General features: G+C 46.2%; 1 pseudogene; it reads left to right on the top strand.

Moving 5' to 3' along the window:
- The first annotated feature begins 3,672 nt into the window (after positions 1–3,672).
- LOC150021406 (serine/threonine-protein kinase MARK2 pseudogene) lies at positions 3,673–4,398 on the top strand (annotated as a pseudogene).
- The last annotated feature ends 2,220 nt before the right edge of the window (positions 4,399–6,618 follow it).

Raw genomic sequence — 6,618 nt, 5'->3', positions numbered from 1 at the left:
GTGGGGGGGGGGGTCTAGAACGTAATAGTCGTAGTAAGTGAGGAAATTCTGTATTGCTATGTGGGATATCTGAAATTTTCCTGCCTATGTTTTCCTCTAGGACTTCTATGGTGTCACAGCTTACATTTAGTCTTTGATCTATCTTGAGTTTATTCTGGTGTATGGCGTAAGTTAGTGGTCTAGTTTCATATTTTTGCATGTCCCTGTTCAGTTCTCCCAACACCATTTGTGGAAGAGACTCTTCTCACTCCATTTTATGTTCCTTCCCCCTTTGTCAAATATTAGTTGACAATATAGACCTGGGTTTATTTCTGGGCTCTCTATTCTGCTCCATTGATCTACATGTCTGTTGTTATGCCATTACCAGACTGTTTTGATTACCGTGGCCTTGTAGTATAGTCTGGAACCAGGTATTGTGATTCCTCCTACTGTGTTCTTCTTTCTCAAGATTGCTGTGGCTATTCAGGGTCTTTTTCAGTTCCATATAAATTTTTGAAGTAATTGTTGTAGGTTCATGAAATATGTCATTGGTATTTTAATGGGGATTGCATTGAATCTATAAATTGCTTTGGGTAGTATGGACATTTTAATGATGTTGATTCTTCCCATCCATGAACGTGGTATAGGCTTCCATTTATTTGTATCTTCCTTAACCTTGGTCTAAAATCTTTCACTTGGTATTGCTTAATTTAACATTAATTCTTTTTGGTATATATATATCGATTGTCCCCTTCTAAAATTGTGAATGGAAGGCCTATTCTATGAACTTATCAGGCAGGGAATGTGGGAACTTGCGTTAATAAGGAAACCTTCTAATTCACTGCTAAGAACGTATGAAGGCTCCTGACATTAGTACAGGCTCATAGGGCAATCTTTCCACAGATGGCACTGAGCATCATGGCCTACAACCTGGGTACGTGGTCCATCTGTAAAACATGTCAACAAGGACTCCCTCCAGACTCACTGGAGTGGACTCGTCGTCGGCAGCCGTCCGTCTCGAGAGACGATGGTGTAGCTTCTCAAGAGTCCATCTGCACCGCCGAGAATGGCTGTGCAGTCCGACTCGGGAGTGACATGGTATCTGTCTCCTCCCGTGTTGAATCGACATCATGCGATGACGCTGAAGCTACAGAGCCTGGGCAGGGTGATATGGAGGGTCTGCTGTTGCCCATGCAGCAGACCCCCCCTCTCTTCGCAGCTGAAGGGTCCAAGGGAAAGACGGAGTCAATACAGCTTGGCTTCAGGTGCGCCGCAGGAGTTGCCGGTGTTGACTACAACGTCAAACCGCCTTAGGGACTCCGGCTCCGGATTTTCTGTCGGGGTTTACTCCCTTAGCCTTTCCCCTGAAGAGGTATGCCGCAAGGCAGCGGAGGTTTTTTGGAGTCAGAGTTTTCCTTCTCTGACTGGAGTGGACTATACTGCATATTATTAACTAATCCCTCAGTCATAGGTTAAGTGGTATGAATTCATGAATTTTTTTTTTTTAAAGCCTCCTAACTTGTACCTCATTCACCTAATTGAATACCCCAGCCTATAGGAGACCTCAAATTGGCATTACCCAGAGCTTGGCTTTTGCCTTGACAGTTTTATATTACATGTCTTATCTTTGGGTCTGTATTGACCTTGCTGAAAGAGATCAGAAAATTATCTATTTTGCCCTGGCTGGTGTGGCTCTGTGGATTGAGCACCAGCCTTCAAACCAAAGAATCACTGGTTCGGTTCCTACACAGGGCACATGCCTGGGCTGCGAACTGGTCTCCACCAGGGGATATGCTAGAGGCAACCTATTCATGTATCTCTCGCACATCGCTGTTTCTTTCCCTCTCTTTCTATCTCTTTTCCTCTCTCTCTAAAATAAATCAATAAAATCCTTTTTAAAGAAATTGTTCTATTTTGTTTGATTTATTTCCTAAGTAACTGCTAATACCAGTTTTATGAATGGATATAATTAACTCATAGACTGGCAGCTTTCTTGGAACTTTTCTTTTTTTCTTTATTCTAATCTCTGGCTGTAACTTGTAAACATCTGTCTATAATTGATGCAATGACCATCCTTGGGGTCCCAGTCAGCTCAGCAACAGACATTGTCATGCTTAGGAGCCAAGTAGCACTGATATAAGGTAAAAAGTAACAAACTAACATGCTGGGGAGGGAAGAACTCACAGGCAGATCCCTCTAAAGAGTCCCTTTACCACAAAGCTGAGACTTTCACAGACAAGTATTAAAGGAAAATAATTCCTAGAGTGACTTATACATGTGATTAAAACACTCCATATTCTGAAAGTAGGGAGGTTTCTTCAGGATTAGTCTGAATATAATGTGCTAGAGGCTCCCCCTATGTGTCCTTGAGCCTGTCTGCTCACTGTGCCACCGTAAAGGAGAGAATGGGAGTCAACATGTCACCTCACCCTGTGTGTGTACCTCTGCAGAAGTCCTCCCATCCAGAGGTTTCCAAGTGTGCTTACAAATGTAAATTAACTAGCCTCATCATCACATCTCTTCACAGAGATGGTTCATTTAGGTAATACAGAAATTTACCTCAATGGCCTACTCAGGGTCACCTGAGATGTCCTTTGTGTAATCTGGGAATGGATGTTAAAAGTGTAAAGTTACATTGCAGCCTCACTGTAGATCCAAACTCGTCGCACCCTTAGCAAGTACCACTGGAGGGGGAAATGGATCATCTTGAATCTTTAGAGCAAGGCTCCTTCCAGTTGGCTTTTCGTCAGGCTCACCAAGCACCCACATACCTGAAACTCAGACTTCAGCTCTCCTCCTTCCTATCTTATCTGTTACCAAAGCTGAGTGAAGACAGAACATGACTTTTGAAAATATTTTTTTGATGCATCACTGTAAATAAGGAGTTGACCATATAGTCTTTTGTTACCCCAAACTCTTCTATTTATTAAACACTTATTTTGTTGCTACTCAACTTGCTAGGTACAGGGAAGACTACAGGCATGCTCCTGCCTTCACGGGGAGGTTGGACAGTAAACAAGGACCAGCTGCCTGTGGTCAGTGCTGTGAAGATGACAAAGTGGTGGGCTGGGTGAAGAAGGTAAGAATGGGTGGGTCAAAGAAGTTTTTCTTGAAGCAGATGATATTTGAACTATGACCTGGAGAATGAGACTAAGACTTTTCATTTTCTTTTCCTTTTGCAACTTACAGATTTTTATATCTAACAAAGTAAATATCAATCTTTAATATCTCACATAAGCAAGAAGCTCGTTGGATGAAAGGGGGTCTCTTTTTTTAATTCCACAGCCAAAGGGCAGTGAGACCAAAAAGTGAGAAAACCACTGTAGTTTATCCTCAGCCTTGCCTGCTCCACTCCCTGCTCTGACATCATAGACACCATTGTGATGCAACTGCAAGCCCGTCCTATATACCTGGCCCTGGCGGGGCTGAGATTTTGTCTGTGAGAGCCCAGGAAGCTGATTGTGGTGACCTGTTGGACTTGGACTTGGGAGCTTTGTTCTTGCCATTACTTTGTGAGCTTGTTTTCTTTTTCTTAGTCTATTTTTTTTGCCCCCCATTTTCTTTCTTTTCCTTTATTATTTTCCCTTTTTATAAGTTTCCTCCTTTTTTTTTATTATCTATTTGTTTGTTTATTTATTTATTTATTTTTCTTTTTAGTTTCTGGTTAGTTTTTGTTCTTATTTTGAAGTTATCATGGCTAGTGGCCTTGCAGCCACCACTGGCCTTAGGGAGCGCTTGATTGGCGATTACAGGCTCCTGCACACCATCGGCAAGGGATCCTATGCCACGGTGTGGTTAGCCCTGCACGTGCCAATGGGGACAGAGGTGGCTGTCAAAGCCATTAGTCAGTGCAAGGTAACTGAATATTTTCAAGAAGTTTTTTGTCATAAGCATTTAAATCACCCAAATGTCGCACAGTTATTTGAGGTGATTGGCACCGAGGAGAAATGTTATCTGTTCATGGAGCACATGAGTGGAGGGAGCTTACAAGACTACCTAGAAAATTGCGGCCCCAGGACCGAGGCAGCAGCCCGGCTCATGTTTCATCAGCTCCTATCAGCTGTCCAGTACTGCCACCAGAAGATGATCGTCCACTGCGACCTGAAGCCAGAAAACATACTGCTAGATGGTGAGAAAAACCTCAAAATAGCAGACTTTGGCTTTGCCAGGTACTATTCGAACTATAAGCTAACAATCGTTTGTGGCACCCCAGACTATATGGCCCCAGATATCATCCAGGGTCACACCTATGACTGCCCGAAGGTCCATGTCTGGAGCCTGGGGGTAGTTTTGTATAGGATTCTGGTGGGGGATTTGCCATTTAAGGGGGGCCTATTTGGGAAGGTGAAGAAGAAGATCCTGAGTGGGAAGTTCCGGGTACCATGCTTCCTCCCCAAAGAAGGTCAAGATCTTTTATGAAAATTACTGACCCTCAGCCCCAGGAGAAGGCCAACCCTGGAAGGCATACTACAAGACCCATGGGTTACCATGGGTCAGGAGGAGGAACTGAGGCCATATAGTGAACGGTCCTGGGGCGACCTTGACCCCCAGGTGGCTTGACACAATGAATGACATGGGGTTTAGGAAGCAGGAGATTCAAAAGTCGTTGACCCAGAAGAAATACAACAGGGTCATGGGAACGTACCTGATCCTCAAATCCGCGACAGGCAAGATGAGGGGCAGTACCGTTCGGGTAAGACCCTGTCCCTCTCCTGCCTCCAACATCGGGGAGAGTCCAGAAGAGCCTGCCCTTTCCTCAAGCAGCCAGGGGTCGTGGATGACCGCTCCCCCACCAGAGTCCAGCCTGGCGTCCAGGACCAGCATTTCCATAGCCTGCCCACAGGCCAGGACGGCCACGCCCAGTCCAGCCCTCCAGTGTGACCCTGGTGGCTCCCCCACCACCCTAGCCTTGGCAGCACCCGCAACGCTGGAAAAGCCCCAGAAGGACCCACCGATGACAACTGCGTCCAGGCTGCACAGCCTGAAGGTGGGACCCCAGGCTCTCCCTCTAGCACCAGCCAGGGCTGGCGGGGTGTGGCTCGCAGGACTTTCAGGTTCTTCTTAAAGTGTACATGCTGTGGGCCGTCCACTCACAAGCAGCGTCACAAAAAAACAAAAGTCATGCCAAAATAATGTTTAGTGTTGTGGACGGCCTATAGCATCCAGAGGTAGACACAGACAGCTGTGGGTAACAGCGGTGTCAGAAGTACACACCGCGTGTGCAGGTGACAGGACCCGGTCGCGTGGACGCGGAGGTGTGCGAGCTGCCGCAGCGTCCTCTGCACAGGGTTCACACCGGAGTGGATCCCGCATCTCCGTGGACTGTGTTCTCCTGGGGCCCTTCTCCCCGCCCCTGCTCTCCTCTGCTCCCACGTTTGTGGGGGTTCTTAATAAAGTACTTGGTTTTTCCAAATTTTGTAATAAACTTGATGATTTGATCCAGAAAAATGTTTTGGATACTTTGTTTCTCATCCTCTCTGCAGAGAATTGGGGCTACGCAAACCGATTTGAGAAGCATGTATTGATGTAGTACATACTTGGGCTTTACTATGGGAACTCCCAATGGTTAGGAATGTGGTTTTACAGGGCAAAGGCCCATGGGTCAACATGGGCCAGGGGGAGGAACTGGGCATGCTGCACAGGTTCCAGACACCAGGGCACAGCCGGGGGTGAAGCAGGCGGAGGTCTCTGCTGTGGGCAGCTGACATCCTGGGTGCTCTATGACATCAGCAGGATCCACCTCTCCTGACCTGTTCGCTTTGCTTGCTCCCTTCTGGGCTGGTGTCATTCTCAGGTGGGCTTTCCCTTTATACAGTCAGACTTGTAAAGCGCTGGAGGAAGAGTGCTCCAGCCTGAGGAAACAGCCAAGCTCTGGGCGGCCAAAGCTTAGTGAGCTGGAGTGAGGGCAGCAGCAGATGTGGCTGCAGAAGAAGGGCAGAGCTCGTGAGCCATGAGAACAGTCAAACCCATGATCCAATTTATGTTTTAAAGCTAGTAAATTGTGGCATACGTTTTTGTCTATTTCTACATATTATAAGATCGTCTACATATAATATGATTTACCAGGCAGGGCAGGTTTTTTTATAACTGCTGAAGAAACATGAGTTGAAAACTATGTCTTTCTCACTTCAATTCTTACCACCCCAGTCCCACGAATACGTAGGAATGCAAATTAATTGGATGTTTTAAGAGGGAAAGCCCTACCTGCCTGATTCGTTGTTCTTATATCACCAATTAGCTGTTCTTCTTGCCCTTGGCACTGAGGAACCTTCTGTGGTCCTTTGATTTATCTGTCCCTCTTCCCTCAGATCCCAGCAGCATGTGGCATAGATCTGCATGTGACTCTCATTACTTTGTATTGTCATTCAGTGATCCCCTTGCCCCCTTGCCCTGATCTCCCATTCCTGGGTTCTTGGGGGCTGGGAACTATGTTGCTCACCTTTGTATTTCCTGTCATTATCAGAAAGCCAGGTCCAGAGTAGGTGCTCTGAAAATGATGGACTGGTGAACCATCAACCCTGTGACTGTCAGGAGATTGTTCCCAGTCGGGACACGTTGGAGGGTAAAAGGGGCTGTGATGAATGATTATGCTGCAACAACAGTGTAAAGTTGGACTGGGCTTGAACTGGGATGTATGAG

The sequence above is a fragment of the Furipterus horrens genome, unplaced genomic scaffold, assembly GCF_987537825.1.
Source record: "Furipterus horrens unplaced genomic scaffold, mFurHor1.1.pri manual_scaffold_1, whole genome shotgun sequence".
Taxonomy (NCBI): domain Eukaryota; kingdom Metazoa; phylum Chordata; class Mammalia; order Chiroptera; family Furipteridae; genus Furipterus; species Furipterus horrens.
This window is presented reverse-complemented; position numbering and strand designations above follow the sequence as displayed.